Source organism: Crocuta crocuta, unplaced genomic scaffold, assembly GCF_008692635.1.
Source record: "Crocuta crocuta isolate KB4526 unplaced genomic scaffold, BGI_CrCroc_1.0 scaffold371, whole genome shotgun sequence".
Classification (NCBI taxonomy): Eukaryota; Metazoa; Chordata; class Mammalia; order Carnivora; family Hyaenidae; genus Crocuta; species Crocuta crocuta.
Window position 1 is genome coordinate 738,515 of NW_027530617.1, and position 23,859 is coordinate 762,373.

Sequence of the window (23,859 nt, forward strand, 5' to 3'; positions counted from 1 at the left end):
CAATAATGAGCTAGGAAGGTTTACTAGAATTGGAATTTCACTTTCATATATGATCACTCTTAAAATATCTCTGGACAGGGGTACCTGGGTGGCTCAGTTGGTTGGGCATCTGACTTTGGCTCAGGTCATGATCTCAGGTCATGATCTCGTGGGTCTGTGATTTCCAGCCCTGCTGGCCTGTTGGGCTCTGTGCTGACAGCTCAGAGCCTGGAGCCTGCTTCGGATTCTGTGTCTCCCTCTCTCTCTGCCCCTCCGCCACTCACACTCTGTCTCTCTCTCTGTCTCAAAAATAAATAAACATTAAAAACATTTTAAAAACATCTCCATCTCTGGACATACTTAAACTCTGTCTACCCTATGAGTAGAGGGTATGCGATGCTGGATGGCATGAGTAGGGTGACCATATATTTTACCTTCTAAACCAGGACACTTTGGAAGATGACAGAGTATTCTAGTTGAAATTACAGTAAAGTAATAAATGTACACTGCCAACTGGGGTGTATGGTCAAGTAGGATGAGGGAAAGAGTCGAGATGTTGGGTTCAGACATTGATTTGAATACTAGTTCTGTCTCTTATTGTCTGTGTGACCTCATGCAAGTTATTTGAATTCTCTGGACCTCAGTTTAATTATCTACAATTAGAATAGTACATAGGCTTATCATAATATATGAGGATTAAATTAGATAAAAGGCTTAAAATAATGTCTAAAATTTAAAAATGTAGTTATTAAGTGTACTTACAATTATTGTTACTACTGATACTCAGTACTTACAATAATATTTGATATATGGAAGGTTTCCAATTAAAATATGTTGATACACTTACAGAAGAATAGATGAATGAACACGTACACCAAGAACTAAATTTCAGTTGGAATTAAATAAAATTATGGTTACATTTTATGAATAATCATATGAGGCAAAGAAGGGCTGGTAAACACAAAGAGTGTAGCGGGAAGCAATCAAGTCAGCCTTCAAGAAACTATAAAATATATTCAAATTAATGTTATTCAGTAGAAAATTAATCTGTTTCATTTCTTTATTTAATGTTTTATTTATTACTGAGAGAGAGAAAGAGAGAGAAGCAGTGTGAGCAGGGGAGGGTCAGAGAGAGAGGGAGACAAAGAATCCCAAGCAGGCTCCAGGCCCTGAGCTATCTGTCAGCACAGATCCTGACACGGGGCTCGATCCCACAAACCATGAGATCATGACCTGAGCTGAAGTCAGATGCTTAACTGACTGAGCCACCCAGGCGCCCCAATCTGTTTCATTTTTAAGTGGATATTAAACCTCGGAACAATATTTATTCTGATTTCTATTCACTTGAGTTAAGCATGAAGAAGACTTTTTTTTATCATTTGGTTATCAAATATTTTTGCCATTGTAACTTTTCTGTTTTTAAAACTTGTGTTAATCCGGGTAGGCTGGCTTATACTGCTTACCAAATAAACACAGCCCAACAAGGACTTACTTGCCATGCGTACAAAGCGCACAGTGGGTCTGCAGGACTCAGCAGGGCAACTGTCTTGTCATCCATTAAGTAGCTGTGTGACCCAGGCTGCTGAGGTCCCCTGGTTCCATCTTAACATGAATATTCCTCTCTGACCACTGCGATAAGGGACGAAACATTGCTGGAAGGGCTCACGTCACTAAATCAGTGGTTCAGTATGGAAATGTCATATGTCATTTCCAACACAAGCTATTGGCCAAAACCAATCATATGATGCCCCCTAACCTACAAAAAACTGACAGATAAATGCCTCTCGACTGTCCCATTGGAACAGATGATTAATAGGTGTGAGCATTAAAAGATTCTAGCATAGATGTGGCATCATCAACATTGAAGAAAACTATAGAGAAACATTTCTTTTAAATCTAGCATCCATCAAGACATTTTGTCTGTTTTGTGAATGAATTTCTTCCTTTACCCAGGTGTAATAGCTGTGTTGCAAACTTCTTTATTTCTTTAATGTTATACTGTAATGTGTATATAGCCCCTAAAATATTCAGAATTATAATTTTAAGAGTTGTATAATATTCCATTAAGTTAACATCCCAAAGCTTATTAAATCTAAACATTCAATTTGTTTCTACTTTTAAGATATTAAAGTAAACCAAATAATGGAATACTTTAGGGGCGCCTGGGTGGCTTAGTCGGTTAAGTGTCCAACTTTGGCTCAGGTCATGATCTCACACTTTGTAGGCTCGAGCCCCGTGTTGGGCTCTGTGCTGACAGCCAGCTCAGAGCCTGGAGCCTATTTCAGACTCTGTGTCTCCCTCTCTCTCTGACCCTCCCCTGATCATGCTGTCTCTCTCTCTCAGAAATAAATAAAAAACATTAAAATTTTTTTTAAAAATTGAATACTTTGATATTGGAAGCAAGCAGCAGTGATATACTGAACTGTAGTAATGCTGGAATGATTCAGTCACTAACGTACTAGTTGTGATTGAATTTAGTAAGTGTTTAAATATATAAAATGAAAAATAGAAAAGACTCGAAGAGAACTTTAAAATGCTAAATCTGCATACCCTTAGCAATAATACCACTATTACATGGGAGCAAGGGGAAGCTGCCAATTGTTGGTGAACATACCGAATTTTGATTTTATAACTGACATTTGGAGATAGATATATACAGATATATATAGATATATATAAATTTTAGTTTGGCCACTCATATGCATTCATACCTGTTTTCTTTCATAGATACTTTCCTACTCACTCTTGGTCCTTAATATCTGGCAAATATGCCAACATACACAGGTCCAAAGCAAAATCTGTGACTGAGGCCTGAGGGCTTTCTATCCTCTTGACACAGTGGAGAGAGGACAACTGAAGTCAAATGGGAAGCAGATTCACTTTTCCTTACTAAATCTCAACTTTGAGAAGGTAGGTGACAGAGTATCTGAATCCAGTCTTTGGATTTTCATAAATGAAGTCTTAGGAAAAAGAAATTACAGTTTTTGTGGCACTTTGGCTTTGCTTCCTAATCCAGATTAGACACACCTACAAATTAAACCACTTCAACTCAGATTTCACACACACACACACACACACACACACACACACACACACAAACACATACACAAACTGTATATTATGTATTAAAATTTCACATATACATAGCTTGGAGATAAGTAGTTTTATTTCTTTTTTTTAATGTTTACTTACTTTTTGAGAGAGAGAGAGAGAGAGAGACAGAGCATTAGTGGGGGCAGGGGCAGAAAGTGAGGGAGACAGAAGCCAAAGCAGCTCCAGGTTCTGAGCTGTTGGCCCAGAGCCTCATATAGCACTCAAACCCATGGAACTGTGAGATCATGATCTGAGCCAAAGTCAGATGCCTAACCCACTGAGTCACCCAGGTGTCCCCATATTTTATTTCAAAACTTGCAGTTATAGGGGCCAGGGCTAGGCCACCCCAAGATGACCAACTGTAGCATGAACATTATTTTGAGTTAAAAGCAATCCAAACCCAGCAGGTTCAGAAAAAGCTCTTTACCTCTCTCAACTGCGTGCTGTACCAGGGAGAGAGCTATTAACAGAGATGCCTCTTTAAGAAACCTATCTGCATAGTAGAACACCTTTGTTTTCTAAACATCCTTCAAGTTCATGCTAATAGTCTTGCTCTTCTTTGTATAACCTCAGACCTTCCTCCTCTCCTTAGCTCCTATAACATCATATTGCCTATCTTTAGAATTTTCATGTCTGTGTCCTTATAGGAACACTCTTACATTTGATTTTCTCCTGTTAATCTGTCTCATGTCAGTCAATTTGATTGTAAATCCAGGGCAGAAGAAATTCTTCCTCTCCTACACTGTCCTACATATTCTTATTCCTCTTCATTCATTTCCATCTCCCCAGATGCAACATTTTCACTTCTCTTTTGAGAAGTTTGCAATTTCCTTCTCTTCAAGTTTGTTTGGAATTTACTTTATGTTTCTAAATAATTAGGCTATATTGTTACTTCTTGATTTTATACCAATAAGCAATCGCTTTGGATTTATCATTATTATGATTATATTATATATTTGATATCATACATATCAAACATGATTATATATTTCTTCACTTCTTTCTATTGCTACAAAAAACACACTCTCATATTTCTAAGAATTGTAGCAGCCTTTCAGTTAAATAAATACACAATCTTTGATTATTATAAATACATGTATTAGTCAGCTAAGCTGCCATCACAGAAAATATTTTCTTACAGTTCTTGAGGCTGAGAGTCTGAGATTAGAGTGCCCATATGGTCAGGTCCTGTGGAAACCTCTTTCTGGCTTGCAAGCTGGCCGCCTGCTCACTGTGCCCTCACAAGGCAGAGAGAGAGCTCTATTGTCTCATCCTCTTTTAAGGGCACAGTCCCTGTTGGATCAGGGCCTCACTGTTATATCATCACTTAACTTTAATTACCTCCTCAAGGTCCTATTCCCAAATATAGACTCACTGGGGGTTAGAGCTTCAGATAAGAATTTTGAGCAGACCCAGATCAGCCCATAGTAAAACGTAAAACCATGTTCACTGCGTATATACATCGTCATTTTAAGGTCTGAAAATTTAGCCAACTTGGGAAAAAGAGGAAAACAGCAACATCACTAATGCATAGCTACTCTTTAGAGAGGTAATGTTATTAATTTCATTCCAACATTTTGATTCAAAAGCATATTACTCTATTTTTAACACTTTTAAAATTTATTTCACTGAAGCCATTTCTCAACAAAGGAGACAATAAACGGCAGGCACCTATTATTTCTTTTTTCCTGCTTTAATTGTTTCCATAGAGATGGAGGGTTCTGAAAATTTCCTTAATCATACCCTTCAGGTTAAGAATTGTTTCACATGTTGGGGCGTCTGGGTGGTTCAGTTGGTTAAGCGTCTGACTTCAGCTAAGGTCATGGTCTCACGGTTCATGGGTTCGAGCCCGCGTCAGGCTCTGCGCTGACAGCTAGCTCAGAGCCTGGAGCCTGTTTCCAATTCTGTGTCTCCCTCTCTCTCTGACCCTCCCCTGCTCATGCTGTCTCTCTCTCTCTCAGAAATAAATAAAACATCAGGAAAAAAATTTTTAAAGAATTGTTTCACATGTTAACATTTTATTGTGCTGCAAGAATATCATACACTGAGATCACTAATAGTTTTTTTTTTAATTTGGAAACAAATTATTCATTTAATAAGATTTTCAGATGTGAGAGATAAGNTAAGAATATCATACACTGAGATCACTAATAGTTTTTTTTTTTTAAGTTGGAAACAAATTATTCATTTAATAAGATTTTCAGATGTGAGAGATAAGTTAATCTTTCAGACCCTAGGTACATAGAGTTGGAGTAGGCTTTATTCTTAGTTCTTCAGTTCTTGCATGACATTGTTTTATTTGTTTAATAAATGAACATAATTTCAGATAATCATTGCTGATCAACTAAATCCATCCAGTAATCCCCCTCATCTCATCTTATTGCACCCTCCACAAGTAACTATGTACTTATCATTTGCTTGTTGTTGTTGTTGTTTTTAATCACTCTCTGGCATATATTAAAATGGAAATAATATTTTTCTTAGGTTTTCTTGACTTTGTGTTTGATCATAGAGGGTCATACCACATGCAGTATTGGGGAATTTGCTTTGTTCCCTCAACATCATGTTACTGAGATTCATCCAAGGTATTACACATATGCCTCTGATTTATGACATTCTACCACATGGCTCTAATAATTTGTTTATTTATCTGTGCCGTCCATGGGCATCCGGCTCTGGATTCCCAGCTACTATGTAGGCTGCCTATTTTTGTGGATTTGTATCTCAACTCTCTTGGCCCTCCTACAAGGATCTCACTGCCATATCTGCCCTCACTTTTGGTCACCTGAGCCTTGACTCTTAGATGCCATGCACCAGGCTCATAATGCTTGTTTGTTGTTTTTAGAAGGGAGAAGTATTGGGGTGCCTGGGTGGTTCAGTTGGTTAAGTGTTCAACTCTTGATTTTTGCTCAGGTCATGATCTCATGGCTAATGGGTTTGAGTCCCAAGTCAGGCTCTGTGCTGACAGTGTGGAACCCACTTAGGATTCTCTCCCTCCCTCTCTCTCTCTTCTCCTGCTCTACTTGGTCTCTCTTTCTCTCAAAATAAATACATAAACATAAAAAAAAAGAAAAAAAAGGAATAAGGATTACAAGCCATGTTGCCATTAAGCAGGATTGGACTATACATTCATCCTTCACTTTTTCTTTTATAAGTTTATGTATTTATTTTGAGAAAGAGAGAGAGTGTGAGCAGGATAGAGGCAGAAAGAGAGGAGGAGAGAGAGAATTCCAAGCAGGCTCTGCACAGCCAGGACACGCCCTATGCGGGGCTCAAACTCACGAAATGTGAGATCATGTCCTGAGCCTCAAACTCACGAAATGTGAGATCATGTCCTGAGCCAAAGTCAGATGCTTAACCGACTGAGTCACCCACGTGATCCACATCCTTCACTTTGAATAACAGTATGCCCATATTACATGTTGGCAAAGTTGGTATAGGCCTGAATATCATCATTAGAAAACTAGGAATGCTTCACTGTTTATGGTTCTTAAATTAGTAGTTCATAGCTATACATTACAGCCAACTGGTCTATGCCTGCCCACAGCTCCAGACATCTGCATGCAACTTACAAATTAGATTAAACAGGACCAAAATTAGATGGTTATATCCATGTGTATTGATAGAGAACACCTGATATCATTGTGGAAGATGTTACAAGTGATATCAGTATTCTTTTTTTTTTTCTTTTTCCTAGAATCCCAGAAAGGATCCATATGACCAGATCTCGTAAAAGGGCACAAATGTGTTATTTTGGGTGAACTGTATTAAAAACATTAATTCACTAATATAATCTCATAGCCAGTTGATATAAGAAACTCAGCACTTATCTCAAAAATATATCTTATACCTGGCTTGGACAAAACATTTGCATTGCTAAAGTTGATCACGTGGATTGAAGCAGTAACTGAATGGTGGGTGCCTGGGTGGCTCAGTCAGTTAAGCATCTGACTTCAGTTCAGGTCATGATCTCCGGGTTCATGAGTTCAAGCCCCACATCGGGCTCTGTGCTGACAGCTAGCTCAGAGCCTGGAGCCTGCTTCAGATTCTGTGTCTTCTCTCTCTGCCCCTCCCCAACTTGTACTCTGTGTGTCTCTCTCTCAAAAATATGTAAACATTAAAAATTTTTTTAAAAGAAGTGGTAACTGAGTGATTTCTTAGTTATACACAGTTATATTTCCCCTTCTGAAGAAATCTCCATGGTGCTACTTTGTAAATTTCCTAATCCCCATCAATAAGTTAGCTAATCGTTTTAACATCGATTGTAATTTTCACCTAGGTTGCAGCATGATAATTTTCTAATGTTTAAAGCTTCTTTACATTTACATTTACTGTTACTGTTTCATCATCTAAAGCTTCTTTTCTCATTAATTGGGCTATTTACTTATCAGAAATACAGTTCCTTTACAAAAAAACAGTAAAAATTCTAAATCATTTCTCTTTAACACCAAATTACAAGAGCAGAGTTTACATGTGCCTTGATCCGGATTCTAGAAAACAAAGTCTTGCACACAGTTAACAGGTTGCTAGTTTACAATGATGTGCCATCTTAGGGACGCAGGGGTGTGGGAAAAGGGGACTTAGGTAGGGAAAGAGGTAGAGAATAGGGTGTGAATTACCAAACTGGCTATTGTTTGGAATGAGCAAGCTAACTGTTAGTTTGTTTTGTTTTTGAGATGCCACCTGAACTACTTTGTCTCGGGACCATCTGTCCATGAGGTAAAAGAGATAATTCACCCACCAGCTTCCAGCTCTCGTCCTTTAAGGCTTCCTGCTTCCATGAGACCAAGCCAGTCTTACAATGTCTAATGACTCTGTGGCAATAGAAGAGCTCCAGGGGAGGAAGCAAGAGGCACAGAACACACAAAAAATTATTGAGTTGCTGTTGGCTTGTGTGCCCCTGGAGATGGTCACCCATGTGGCTGAGGCAAAACAAGTGGACAAGGAGGCTTCAGATATGGAGACAACTGAGAAGACCAGACTTGGCACAGAATAGGGGACTGACACAAAAACCGACCTCCAACTGACAAATTTTATTTCTGGCTTATTGTCTCTCTCCTCCCTTAGGCTCTTATTCTTTCTCCCCAAATCCAGTTGATGATTGGATTTGTATAGAGATATAATATATTTTTATTAACTGCAATCATTTTTTGAATGCTCAAATCATCACAGTGTTGGTCAGTGTAGATGGCTTCAAGCAGGATCTGGTGTCATTTTTGACACAACCCTACACATTTTTTGGAAATTTCCATTCACAGAACACATCCCAGGCACCTTTGTACCCTCCTTGCCACAGACTGGGAATCAATTATTCTTCTACAGAACTCTAGTTCCTTCTAGTGCAGAATGGCATGAAGGAGACAAACAGTGGGCTTCAACATGCTCACTGTTTGAATGGCATTGCTTTCAGACCTTCTGCGTGCATAGTTAGAAGACACTTAGATTTGTTTTAAAATAATAAATTCACACTGCTAAATACAATTCAATTTTAGTGTAACAGAGGATTCGCTTAAATTCTTTGAGTTTTGTGTCTTTGAATTATATCTACCTTCTCTAGCACTGAAAATCAGGACTCGAAATAATTAATATACTTAATTGCTTTATCTCGTTATATAAAGGAAACAGTTTCAAGATACAATCACTAATGTTACTATTATTAATTAAATCACTGAATGAGATGAAATCAACCTTTTTATCTGTGCTTACAGTGTATTCACTAAGGATACACAGTCAAAATTGTATGCTGTGAATTCCCATTCTTTGCGTGGTTACCTTTAAAACTGATATGCAGTTGGGTTAACTTGTTTTAATTTATTCTTAATCTCAAGAAATTATTTCATTGTTTTTTTGTTTTTGTTTTTGAGTAGTAACACATTTGTAGGATCCAAGAGTCTAAACTATAGAGATTGTTCTAGAGGGAGATCCTTTCCTCTTGTTTACATCCTTGCCCTAATCACTCAATTCTTTATTTCAGTCCTTTATTAGTAAATTTCCCTATGGACCAGCTATTAAAAGGTGAGAAGTGAGAGGTGAGAGCTAGGAGGAGGCGAGAGAAAGGGTTTAGAGTAGCTGTCAGGGCTTCTCAGCTCAAGGGCTCCCTCTTCTGTAAAGCGTCAGGAATTTTATTTAATAAATGTGCTTTGTTCTTCAAATTTCCGAATATTTCTTCTTCTGTTCTTATGACCAGTCTTTCTGTCCTGCTCATTTTTATTCTCAGCCTTCCTCCCAGCGGTTACACTAAGGATGTACTCCCCTCTCTGAGTGTCATTGTATTTTCTGGGTTTTCCGGGCTCTGCCACTGTTCATGCTACTTCTGTGCTTCTACCACTTACCACACCAGCCATTCCGATACCTCCCAGTCTGCCTCACAACTGTTAACTTGTAGTCTAACTCTGCTATTTCAGGTACATCCCCGTCCCCCTGTATGACAGCAAAAGATAGGATTCAGTAGGCAGAGAGGGAGAAGTTAGGACCTGAGGTCCCTGGATGGGGAAGAACACATATTTTGGAACAATGCTAGAAGTATCTGACCACAGCAAACCCCCTTGGGCATAAGGGTTACTAAAAAGGTAACAGATACCACCTACTCCTCCTCAGGTTTCCCTGAGGAAATTGACAAAAGACCTGACTGAAAATAAGTACACCATAAAACCTATAACCCACAAGGAACAGTATGTCCATAGATCACCCCTCATACAATGGAAATGAGCCAATCAGGAATGGACAGCCAGCAACTAGAGTTATCAAGCCAATAAGGGGAGGACCTGAGAGGGAACAAGGAGGAAGGGAAGTGGGGGTGGGGGGGGCAGGGACCAGAACCTTAAAAATCAAGGACCCTTGCCTATTGTCCTTCGAATGCCCCCTCTGTAAAGAGAGCTTTCTTACTTTCTAATCTTATACTCAAATAAACTTTTGCCCATGTCCATCTCTTCATTCTTCAAAGAGGCAAGACAACGAATCCCAGGTATTGAGGTAAAAAATCCTGCAACACCTACATACCACCCCCATTTTTTATGGGAGTAGAGGAATGAATCTGTAGGTTTTCTTCACTTGAAGATACTGACTGGTTTGTTAGTAGGAGTATGATAAGGAAAGATAGGATAGAATAGGCAGAGAGAGAAAGGTTAGGACCTGAGGTCCCTGGGTGGGGACAAACACATAATTGGAACAATGCTAGGAGTGTCTGACCAGGAGCAAACTCCCTAACAGACACTACCTACTTCCCCTCAGTTTCCCCTCAGGAATTTGACCATCAAAATATTTAACTAAAATAAATAAATAATATAAATAAACCATAAAACTTATTTTATACGAGGGACAGTATGATCATAGTCTGACCCCTCACAAAACGGAGTGGAGCCAGTCAGGAATGGACAACCCAGCACTTAGAGTTATCCAGCTGGTAAGGGTAGAACCTGAGAAGGAACAAGTGGGAAGGGAGGGGTGCTACCAGAACCTTCTAAAACAAAGACCCTTGCTTATAGTCCCTATGCCCCCTCTCTCTAAAGGGACCTTCATACTAATCTTCCTTTCTGATGTTACACCCCAATAAGCTTTTGCCTGCTGCTCGTTTTTTTGTGTGTCCACATCTTCATGCTCCAAAGTGGCAAGACAAGCGGCACCTGGGGGCGCCTGGGTGGCTCAGTCGGTTAAGCGTCCGACTTCGGCTCAGGTCATGATCTCGAGGTTCGTGGGTTCGAGCCCCGCATCGGGCTCTGTGCTGACTGCCAGCTCAGAGCCTGGAGCCTGTTTTGGATTCTGTGTCTCCCTCTCTTTCTGACCCTCCCCTGCTCATGTTGCCTCTCCCTCTCTCTCAGAAATAAATAAAATATTAAAAAAATTCAAAGAGGCAAGATAAAGAACCCTGGGAATTGAGGTAAAGAAATCCTGCAACAGGAGTAGCAGTCAGTAGGATTGCTTGAAGGTTTTTTTTTTTTTGTAGCATTTTTAAAGAGAAAACGTGAGGGGATTAGAGTCAGAGCTGCAAGCATGCTCCTACAAGAACACAGAACTCCCAAGGACTTCTCAAGGCTTTTGCCATTAGAGCTATCTCTCTCTTATCTTTTCTGTGTCAACTATGCTGGAAAATGGAGAAGCCAATGAAGGAGGCTTTACAGATCAACAAGCAGGGTAAAGTCATACATGCTGCCCAAGGTGAATCAAGCTAGGAAGTGGAAAACACTCTGCTTTTATTTTAGATATTTCCTACAGAGGGACCATCTAAAGCAAAGTACTCTCAACTCTTGTTAACCATGCTAAGTGTCTTCAACGTGGGGAGAGAAATGCTAGGAGTTGAAGTAGTCTTAGGGAGTGACAGGTATTTCTATCATCTGGAACAAAGTTTTAAACTCAGCCCCTTAATTCAGTGATCTAAGTGAACTCACACAATTCTCAGAAAATGTTCTCATATTTTAAAAGAAAATGTACATACTAAGGGAATATGGGAAACCATATGATGTTGAAATGATTGTATCACAATTAAAGAATTCTAGTTCTTACATATACTTTATAAGGTGTTGGTTTCTTTTTTTTTTTATAAATTTTTTTTTAATGTTTTATTTATTTCTAGGAGAGAGAGAGAGACAGCGTGAGCAGGGGAGGGTCAGAGAGAGAGGGAGTCACAGACTGAAACAGGCTCCAGGCTCTGAGCTGGCAGTCAACACAGAGCCCGACGCGGGGCTCGAACCCACGAACCGCGAGATCATGACCTAAGCGAAAGTCGGACGCTTAACCGACTAAGCCACCCAGGCGCCCCATAAGGTGTTGGTTTCTGATGTCAATTTCCTAAAAAGTTAAAAATTAGAATAAGGTAGGAAAATTAATCTTCCTTCTATCCTGCTGGGCTCTTGGTTGAGATACCCCTTAAAGCAAAGGACAGAGTATCAAGAGGAAAACAGAAGTTTAATAATATGTATGCCTCCTGTATATATAGGAGAGACCGAGAAAACCTGAAAAACTCCCCTAAATGGCCTAAGTCCTCACGTTAAGTACCATTTCTAGCTAAACATAAAAAAAAAAAAAAAAAGATTTTGGGTGGGTAGGGAAGGCCAATTTGGGGAGGCTATCAGGACGAGTACAGTAAACAAAGGTAAAGTTGTTATGCAGATGTAAAACATTGCCTTCTCCACTGTTGAGAATTTCGGGAGACCTGGTCATCCTCCTCTTCCTGGTACAGAGAGGGAGACACTCTTACAAATGAAGATTTCTCTCATAAATATCAGTGTCTTTTACAAAGGGTAACTTTTACTCCGTTTTCAGTGTTTTTGATTTTTTTTAACCAGCCTACAATAATTCTTATGCCAAAGATGTGTATTTTGAGGTGCCAAATTCTGCTCCTCTTTAGTAGTAATGGTCCAGCAATAGCTCAGGAAACCGAGACCCACTAACTGATGTGGTAACACGCACCCCATCAAGTCAATTACACTACCGAGTTCTATTTTTTGGTGTTATTCATTTCTTATTTTAGTTTTGAAAGCTAAAGTGGTTTCACCTGACAATTTGTTAAGAAAAGAGACAGGGAATTTTTTCAGAAATTACCAAAACCAAGTTGGAAGCCTATATTTTCAGAACAATTTAGTACCTGTTTTAGTCTGGGTCCTCTGGGAAGCTGACATCAACATGTAATTAAATGTGCAAGAGATTTATTAGCGGAACCGCTCGTGAGGATAAATGGGGACAGAGTCAAGGCAAGTGATCAATGCCTGTCTGATGCTTGTGGAAGAAAGAAGGGAAAAAGGAAGGTTGGGCAGAAGTCCCTCCTTTTGCGGTACAGTTCTAAGTCATTTCATCAAGGTCATCACAGAGTCATTCAGCCAAAGTCACCCTTCAGGAGCAAGTCTGTCATAGTCTTCTGCTGTGCTCAGTCATTGGCTGTGTAGGGAGGACATTTTTTTCCCTTCTACTCGTCTAGGGTTGTTTGTTTATTTGGCTGGTCAATTAATTAAATTCACATAAGACAGATTAACAGCAGAAAAAAATTAATTACATACATATGGAAGCCCTGTAGAGAATATGAGACCCAAAGACAAGTCAGTCAATCGAGGCTTATATGTCACTGTGAGCTAAGGGATGGGACTGGGGCCTGGGGCTTCCAAGGGGAGGAAGATAATTTATAGGACAATAAGAAGAGCAGATGTTTGGTAATTAGATGTTTGCCCTGTCACACAGATAGATCTTTCAGATGAAAATTTATCTCTGGTAATAACTCTTTTTCTGGACCCGGCCCCCAGTCTAAATTCTTTTGGTTAGTTAAGGGAAATGTATAAGTTTTTCTGGAGTCTGCTGGGTCTCGATTGCTTTCAGCTCAAAATAATCTACATGCCAAGGGGGCATATTTTGGGGCCATGCATTTTGCAACTCCTCACCTGGGGGCAGCGTTTGGAAGTATGAAGGTGAACTGGGTGTGGGGGGATTCAGAGCACAGCACCGGAGTCCTAAGTCAATCACTCTCCCACGTGTTCGGTAGCTCATTTCCATGCCCACCATTTATCTAGTGTACAGAAAGCATGCTATGTTATCTAGGATTACAGCATACTATCTGTCTTTTATGCAAAAATCCAATATTAAGTGCAAAACATACCAACGTAGAAGATGTTTACATCCACAGCAAGAATAAGAACCACTCCATTCTCCTGCACATTAACGTGTCTGTGGTCTCCAAAGTTCAAAGTATGGAACTCTTCCAGGGAATCAAGTTGCCTATGAAGATCACTAACTTTATGAATGGGAATAGAGTAGAACACCTCAGATTATAGAAGTATCGGTTTTAAAAAAATGTGATATAATTACTGCCTGACAAAATGAGAGGAGAGTTTTGAAGGATTATAGCATACATGATTCATGAAATTCTTTCCCAATTCTGACCCCATTTTTTCTACTTATAGCAAATTCATTAGCCAATGATTAATTAACAAAATAACACCTTTAACCATATGACAACCACAGGGCAAGGGGACTGAGTGTCAAAGTCTCGGGCCAGGGGACCAATGCTGTTTATCTATATCCCAGGTTAGGTGAGTGTGTTCTCCTGGTGGCCTCTTCTGCCATCTTGGTGTTCTGTCACCCCTAAGCTCCAGATACACCCCAAACATCAAGCCTCCGATGATTCACCTTCCTGCTGCTTCTGTGACTGCATCCTACCGTGGCCTTGGTTTTACAACAATTTTCTTGGACTATTTAAAAGTTTTCCCAGGAATCCACAGGACCCGCCATGGAATTCCACACTGACATTCCTCAGAACTCATTCCTATCTGTGTATGTATAGATGCTATGCTGTCTCTTAGATTGGTATTCATCTATTTATAACAGCTCATGTGGTGCTTACTTGAAATTTTATTGATTTTGAGCTTAATCATCATGGGATGATTCTGGGTTCCTTTCAATCAAGATAAAAGAAACATGATGCCAGATGGAGAAGGGTGATTCATCATCTCCTCTTCTTTTTCCAGTGCTGAAAGAGCAAGTATAAAATGGAAACTTTGTTTTTGAAGGTTTGTTAGAATTCGTCTTTAAAATTGTCCATGGAAAAATGTTTTAGTTTATTCCGCAATCCAGGAGGAGAAATAAAAAAGAAAGAAAAAAAAAAACAAAAAATAGGAAGTGCTAGAAAGAAAACAAATAACAAAAAGAATCATAGAAATAAAATGGGGTTAATTAATCAGTCCATCAATTAATCAGATGATAATTTACTGAGTAGCTACAATCAGGTCCAACATTACAGGACACCATAACAAATTTCCAGCCACTGGTGAGAGCTATGAGAAAAATAAGTGGAGTAATCATGTAAGACTAGGCAACTGATTTCATTAGGACGGTCAGAAAGGCTCAAAAAAACCTGATATTTGAGTTGAAGTCTGAATGACTGGAGGGAAAAGCATTCCAGGCTGGGGAATCTTTACAGACCATGTCAGTGCCTCTGGAGATTACAATCTGACTCCACCTTCATTCTACTTCTCTGCTTGTACAGAAGTACTTCTCTTTTTATATGTATTCTCCAAAACAAATTAGGTTGAACTGTCCATAGTATTTTCTTAAAATTGTTTTAATCTTCTTGGTATCTGTATTTATTTAATACTTTAATTCTAAAATGACTTGCTTTTATTTCTTCTTTCAAACTTTAAAAAAGTTGTATGTGTTACTTTATTATTTTTTAAATCCTTATTTTTATTAATTTTATTCTTTTCTTTCATGTTTATTACATCAACTCCTACTTTCCCTCTATTAATCTTTTCTTACTCTTTGATGGGTTTATTTGGTTTGCTTCCTAACTCAATATGAAAGTAATGCTCACTGATGTGTAATCTTTTCATTATTAATACATTAATATAAGGCTGTACATTTTCTCCCTTCTTACGTGTGGTCCTTTGCAGTCTTCCAGCTAGAAGACATAGTTCCATTGCTATCTTGCCTTCTGTAGTCATATCTGTATACTTTCCTGGAAGCTTTTAAAATTTTATTTTTTTTCTTTGTCACTCTGTCTAAATTTATTAGTTTATTTTTTTAATCTGTCCTCTTCAAGACAGAGTGGGTTCTTTTCATCAAAGACTCTTTCTTCAGTTCTACAGATCGCCTGTGGCCTTGCACATACCTATATTGCATGTACATCCTCCAGTTGCCAACGAGTCAGATATTGAAACTGCTGGATGCCTCCACGTTTTGCCATCTTTCTTTCTCCAGCTGCGGTGCTTTTTGGCTTAACCCTCCAATGAGATCTTCCAGAACTTAATGTATGCTTCTTCTCAGGACATTCTGGACTTCTGTTTTTAATTTCAACAACAGTTTTCATTTTTGAGGTTTATCACTTTTATTCCTTTACTGCTAATCATTCTTACTGTAGGACTTTGGTTTATTCCATTATTATTTTATCCATTTAATGGTAGAACACATAAAGATGTAAAAAGGTGCCGTCCACCTATGAAATGCTGTTAGCTCTTATGATTAGTATTTTCATGTGTACGTGAAAATCCAATTCTGCCTCCTCTATTAACATTTTCCTGATGTTTAAATTCTCGCCGATGTTAAGCTTTGTATTTGTCTTATATATTTTCTGATCTGTCAAGCATCTTGACTGTATGTTAATCTTTGGGAATACATTTCCACTTCGACTATCTTGTTCTATCTGTTTGTGCAGACTGCTTAGGGACAGTAAAATGTGTCCTGAATCCTGGCATAGTTTCAGAAAAAGTAAGAAGCCAGTACCTTAACGGTGTTTTAGTGCTAACTTTCCACATATGGGCCCTCCATATTTCTGCCATCCTTTATCACCCACAATACCCTGCTTCTCTTGCCTGATATCACTCACTCATTGCTCATGTTTGAAAGCATACACTAGCAGTTCGCTTGCTTGGCTACTACTGTTTTGGTCTTTCTGCTTCCATTCAGCTCTTAGTATCCATTGTCTCCACGTATGCAACCGTACAACGGTCTTGGATCTACTTTTGCCTTTTGCCTTGGTCCTATTTTTTGGGACTTTCCTGTATCATCCTATATAGTGCCCATCTCTGAGAGAAGTCTAACTCTTTTATGGTCAGTGAAGTGGTGAAATGTTCCCTTTTTATATCTTTAGTGCTTGCTTTTGCCTTTTCTTTTTTTTTCACAATTTTTCAGAATATGGAGTGTAGAGAAGGTTGCAGCCTATCCTCAGCCTGCCATCTTCATCTTCATTGAGAATTTAGTACAGAAAATTTTAAAGTTCTTAAAAACTTTTGCAAAATGAATACCCACAGAATTAAAATTATTCAAATCATACAATACTACAAAGTATTTCTCAACAAATTTTAGGCCACAAACTTAATTTAACTTATTACTACATATATATATATACATATATATATCCTTTATTACTATCTATATATATCCCTCATTAACATTACTATATATGTATATACCCCTTATATTCCAAGATCTCCAGTGGATGCCTGAAACTGCAGATTGTACCGAACCTTATTTATACCATGTTTTAATTTCCTACACACACATATGTAGTTTAATTTATGAATTAGGCCCGGGAAGAGATGAACAACAATAATAAAATACAACAATTAGGACATGTCCTCCAAAATAAGTGACAGGCCTCTCTCTGTCTCATAATATCTTTTTGGACTATACTCACCCTTCTTCTTGTGATGATGTCAGGTGATGAAATGTCTATTTGACAAGATAAAGTGAATAATGTAGATAATGTAGGCATTGTGATGTAGCAACAGAGTGCTACTAACTTGATGATAGGTCAGAAGGACGATCATCTGCTCCCAGAACATCGTTGACCATAGGTACCTGAAGCCACAGACAGAGATACAGCAGATAAAGAGGGCCTGCTATACACTGAATCTAGTATTACATTAAAAAAATAATACACTATAATTAGGTAGTGTTTATTCAAGGAATGGTATCATAATTCAGAAACTATATCTACATAATCCATTCAATCAATAAATTAAAAGGAAAAATCATATAACTATAGAAATAGATGACAGGGATGCCTGGGTGGCTCTGTCGGTTAACCCTCTAACTCTTGGTTTACGCTCAGGTCATGATCTTATGGTTAGTGAGTTCAAGTCCCCCCATCAGATTCTGCACTGACAACATGGAAGCTGTTTGGGATTCTCTCTACCCCTCCCCCACCCATTTTCTCTCCTCCCTCATTTCTCTCTCTCTCTCTTGCAAATCAACATAAAGTAAAAAGAAATAGATGATAAAGGACATTAGATGAAACTTACGGGGATTCTAATGAAAATTTAAATAAAATAGGGATATTTGGAGGCAAATGACTTAGTAGCTATCACACAGCAAGAAATAATTACTTCATCCCATTTACATGTATTCAGGGCATAACTGGCTCTGTGTGTTTCTGTTCAATTTTGTTCCACATATCCTCTTCATTCTTGGATCCTGGCTAATGTAGTAGTTTACCTACTCTGAAGTCAAGTGTGATTTACAGCTGAAATATTTTAGTTTTAACTCATAGAAGTAGAAGAAAATCAATCATGGCAAAATCACGAAATGGTTCTTAAAGCTTCAACATTCAATGAATTCTTGAACCAAAACAAGTCCTGTGTCAAATTTGATATGAAAGGAAGAAATATACACCTTCAACCAAGAGGTACTGGAAGTCAAATAGCCATAAAGGAGGCCATGCATACTCCTTGTAGGAAGGACAATGAGGAAATGGGAAGAAAATGCCAACTCAATATTAAAAATACTCCTATGCCAAAACTAACAAAATTCTGACCTCATTTCTATGAAAATGAGGAACAAAACAGAGATGCCTTCAATCAACCCTAATACTCAACATATTGATAGAGGATCACATTAATGTGATAAGAAAATAGAATGGTCAGTTTGAATATTTAAAAAGATACATAGTATTATCCTTCTTTGATAAAGATATTGTGTTTATAAAGTCAAAGATACTTTGTCAAACAAAATGTGATAATTATTAATGTGCCTGGAAGCAAGATGACGTAAAGAAAATATATACATTATAATAGTGGGGAAAACTGTATTTCATTACAAATATAATAAATCAAAGATGTAGAGTCATTAGGAACAAAAATATAAAATTTCATCAAATTACTTAAAGGAACACTGAAATTGGATTAATGTACAATGATCTTGAATAATATTAATTATCACAAATATCAAGAGTTCAAAATTAACACATAAATGGACAGAGAAACACATTATTTATTTGGTATATTGCATGTAACTTAACTTACATATCTTATATATTTGCAAGATTATTTGTGTTTCTCTGTCTTCCCAATTTGACTGCAATTTTCACGAGTTAATCCTCTCACCAATTTAGCCCCAATACCTTGCATGATACTCAGAGGAGCACAATAAATATTTGTTGACTGGATGAACCACAACATCATTAACATAAAGTTTTTTATATTACCTTAGAGTAAGCACTTCATGTAGCTCTAGCTATACATTATTAGGCCTATTAGTAGGTTCCTTGAATAAGGCTAGGTGTTGTGAAAAATACAGTGATGAATATTCTTTATTTGAACCCCTCTCCCACTATAAGTTCATAAATAATGAGAAGAAGGAAGAAAGGAATTCTTGCCTTGAATAAACATCCTTTCTAGTGAAAGTAACAGCCATATACAGTTGACCCTTAAACAACAAGGGAATGGGGACACCAAACTTTTGCACAGTCAAAAAACTGAATATAAATTTTGACTCCTCAAAAACTTAACTACTAGTAGCCTATTGTTGACTGGATAACATAACATAAACCAATAACACAATAACATAAACAGTGGATTAACACAGAGTGTATGTTATATGTATTATATACTGTATTCTTACAATAAAGTAATCTAGAAGACAAGATGTTATCAAGAAAATCATGAGAAAATACTTTATATTACTATACCATATCAAAAAAAATCCGGTGAGAGGTGGGGGCAAGATGGCGGAGAAGTAAGGAGCTCCGTACTTGCACTCGCGCCCATACATCACACAGAAAAGATCTGAAGCCATTGGAAACCTTACAAAACCTGAGAGATTGGGAGACAAAGGACGCAGAATCCACTGAGAGAGGCTTCTAACGTGAGTGCGAACCGGGGAAGATAAAATCGGGCCGGGATCGGAGACTCCAGGGTGGGAGGCGATCCCCCTCTGTCCTCTGCGGGGAGTGAGAGGGGAAAAGGAGAGTCCGAAATAGAAAAACCACCGCTGGGGGGGAAAACTTCCGCTCAGTGCATAGAAAGACCGTACTTGCCAAATACCTGCACACCAGGTCCNAAAATCCATGTATTGGTAAACCCACACAGTCCAAATGTATGTTCAAGGGCCAGTCATGTAACTAACAGTTATACAAGACAGAATGATGGGGGGTGCCTGGGTGGCTCAGTTGGGTAAGCAACCAACTTCAGCTCAGGTCAAGATCTCACAGTTAGTGGATTCAAGGCCCGCATTGGGCTCTGTGCTGACAGCTAGCTCAGAGCCTGGAGCCTGTTTCCAATTCTGTGTCTCCCTCTCTCTCTGACTCTCCCCTGATCATGCTGTCTCTCTCTCTCTCTCTCTCAGAAATAAATAAGAAACATTAAAAATTAAAAAACCCAGAATGATGGGGATGAGAATAGAAAGTTCTAGTGTGGTAGGAGTAAAGTAAGATTAGCAACTGATTTTGATATCTGGGAGAAGGGTCAGTTTTTATGTATTAATCAGATCTATAATTAATGAGTAAAATTTAGTAGTCAGGAATATTTTGAAAAGCCTATATTAGGAGAACTAATTTTACTATCAATTTAAATCAAACTATAGAATTAGAAAAATAAATGTAATGAGAAAATCTATCAATATATTAACTCTGAAGTCAAGCACAATTTACAATTAAAATATTTTAGTTTCAATTTTATAACTGGATATACCTTTCATGAAATGAAATTTTTCATGAAGTTTCATGAAAATTTCTAAGTGCATTATTTTACTTTGATCTTTTGCATGGCCTCCACTTTGATTTTCCTTTCTGTCTCTCTCTTGGTATATCAATTTCTCTCTTCCCCAACCTCTTTTCATTTTTAAAATATTCTCATTTGGTAATAAATTATTCAGTATCTCCTTTTTTCTTATAGTCCATGAGTAACTACATATAAAGCTAGTAAAGATACTACTATTGAATCCCTCTTAATTGTAGTGTAGATGGGAAATTTCTTGGTATGAATGTGACAGAACTATCATACATATTCGTTATGTATGTTCAGAGAAATAAGGTTCATTTTGTCAAAAAAATAAAGTTAATGGACTACACATATTGCTATTCATTTCCTAAACATTCTCACAAATTCTTAAATCTCTATGTATTTAAAAAGACAACTTTAGAAGAGTAGATTCAATAATTGTATGAATATTGTAGATTCAATATAGGTATGTGATACCTTTATGTAAACACATAATATATGGCTTTTAATACTTTGCAGATGGATCTACATACAATATACCTGGAAGTGCAGATAACTACAGAATGGTTGGCATTTTGAAAAGATCATTTTCATATCTTTGAGCAGGTTACAGAACTCCAATAAAGAATCAGTTTATGACTATCTATATTCTCATTCCCTAGCCACATGGTGATATTCTTGCAAATTAAAAGAGAAGATAATTTTCAATGAATGAGCTAAGAGACAAACTTAGATCTAAGTTTGAGTTTTAATTACCTACATTTTTAATTAGTATAAATTCAATTGAATTATTGCCTGCTTTAAAAAATGATGAAAGATATATTTTTCTAAAACACACGAAGGAATGTTCCTCAATATAAAATTTTCTTTGCTATATAAAGATAGTTTCTGTGCAATGTGACAATACCACATATGATTGTGGTTTTTAAACAATTTATTTTCCATTTTCTTTTTTCATAAAATGCAGCATTAGACTTACCTTCTGAGGTTACTCTCTTTGTATTTTCTTGTTTTTTTTTCTTATCTCAATTGTATAGTACTCCTATATCAAGAGCACCATGGACAAGTAGACAGAGTTCAGCTATTGCCTGAGAATTTCAGATTAAAATATTTATGAAATCATTGTGCTTTATAAGATAATAAATGAAGGAGCATCTGGGTGGCTCAGTCAGTTGAGCGTCCAATTTCGGCTCAGGTCATGATCTCACGGTTTGGGGGTTCGAGCCCCACATGGGGCTCTGTGCTGACAGCCCAGAGCCTGGAGCCTGCTTCAGATTCTGTGTCTCCTTCTTTCTCTGCCCCTCCCCTGCACATACTCTGTCTCTGTCTCTCAAAAATAAATAAACATTAAAAAATTTTTTTTAAGATAATAAATGCAATGGCAGACTATTTATTGGCTGACTGTCCATTGTTCCTACAATAATTCAAATCTGAAAAGGAATACAATCCTGGGCTGGAAGAAAAAACTACTGTCAGGTGCCAGACCCATGTTTATCCTTTAATGTGTTAATCTGGCCAGTAATAGCACTTTTACCCAGGGAACGTACTTAGGGAAAAATAAATCAAAATATTGAAAATGTTTTGTTGTAAGAATGAAAATGTTTTGTTGTAAGTCAGAATAGAGTTCTTCAGACCTTATTCATTTTACAAAACAAAATGAAAAGACCAATAATGAGAATGAAAATGAAGTCTAAAATTGAAGTAGCATTTAAAGACTAAAATAAGTTTCAAAATTAGAAACAATTTTAAAATAGCAGAATTGATCATTCACAGAATATTATAAAAATTACTACACTGTGTTTTTTTTAAATGGTGAGAAGAGACTTACTGTTTTTAACGAAGTGAAGCCATTGGCTTCTGTCAATTCTAGTTAAAATATATTTCATACTACTTTGACAATGTTATATTTGGTTGAATAATTGCCGGGAGCTGCACCAGCCTCTCTGGATGGCAGTCACAGCAAGAAANACAAATAAAGACAAAATTCACAGTATTTTGCTGTCTTAAAAGCTGATAAAATACTTGGGTGGGAAATGACTACATAGTGTGTGAGAATAATAAATTGATACATATGTACTCATATTTAACTTCAGTCTTCCATGGCTGCAAAAGAATAATATGCTAAAAATAAGAAAGTACTCTCCTATTGGCTCTAAAATTTCTAAACTAATTTTATCATCCAGAGCTCAATCACAGAAGCAGAACTCCTGCAATACACACACCTGGTTACTGGGATTAGAGCTTACACAATTGAGGAAGCTAGTTAAATAGACTTTGGGAAGTTGTTTTACTGTCTGGTGCTGACGTCTAAAGTCAGCTGGGCAGGCAGTAAGGAAAGGAAGATGAATATCCAATGGGGACAGCAGAGATTAAGAAAAAAATTGAGGATAGGTGAAACCTATCCTATCTGTGGACAGACTGGACCTTGCATGGATCTCTAACTGCCTCTAAGCCTTCAAATACGCTGATGAAGCTGGTGTCCTTAGCCCGGAGGAGAGCAAACACCTGGGCCATGAGTCAGAAAGTTAAAAGAGGAGAGGCAGCTGGAACTGCAGTTGCAGCAGGTTAAATGCTGGTCCACATCTGAAACCTAAGTGGTAACAGCAGATGCGTGATGACACGTGCAAACTGCCTCATGCCTAGTGACCTATTCTAACCTCATGATTGGAAAAAGAATACATCTACTATTCTACTCCTCTCTTTCAATTTTCATTAACAAAATCTAGCTCATACTTAACCCAGAATGATAAAGGGAAGGGATTTCTGAGGAATGTCGTTCTAGCTATGCTAAACTGACACAGTACAATCTCAGTACAATTCACCCTTCGTCAACTTGACATTTAAATACACCTTTATTAGTCATACTTAAAACATTTCTAAGTAAAACAATAGCACAATTCTGATTCCATATAACATAAGGCAACTGTCCCTTGTAGAATTCTCTCTCCAAAATGAGATACAAAGTCTCTTTGTCCATCCTTAGGTGATGTCCATTCCTCTTCTACCTGAGTTACATTCCTCTTTGATATCTTATAAATCAAACCATGATACAATATTACTATTAATACTTCTTATTTTAGATGCCAGGCAAATGTTAAGAGGAAAAGATTTAAAAAGCTAACATATATACTGGTAAGTATTTGCATATCAGAATGAAAAATACTATCCATAACTATTGCAGTTCTCATTTCTGCCATTGGTCATTTGATCATAATTGGTATTTATAATTACATTGCTTTCCCACCTTTTGCTTCAGTAAGCACCTTGTCCAGTTATGATTTTAGTTGAGGTCATGAGAGTCCCTCTTGTATTTGTTTTCATATTCCAGTGACTTTAATCACTGGGTATGGGAGTATTAAGAGGGACCCCAGAAGAT

At 37.6% G+C, this 23,859-nt stretch overlaps 1 pseudogene; it reads right to left on the reverse strand.

Annotated features, from left to right (window-relative positions):
- Nucleotides 1-13,320: 13,320 nt before the first annotated feature.
- LOC144234729 (heterogeneous nuclear ribonucleoprotein A1 pseudogene) overlaps nt 13,321-23,859 on the reverse strand; it is a 59,082-nt pseudogene continuing 48,543 nt past the window's right edge.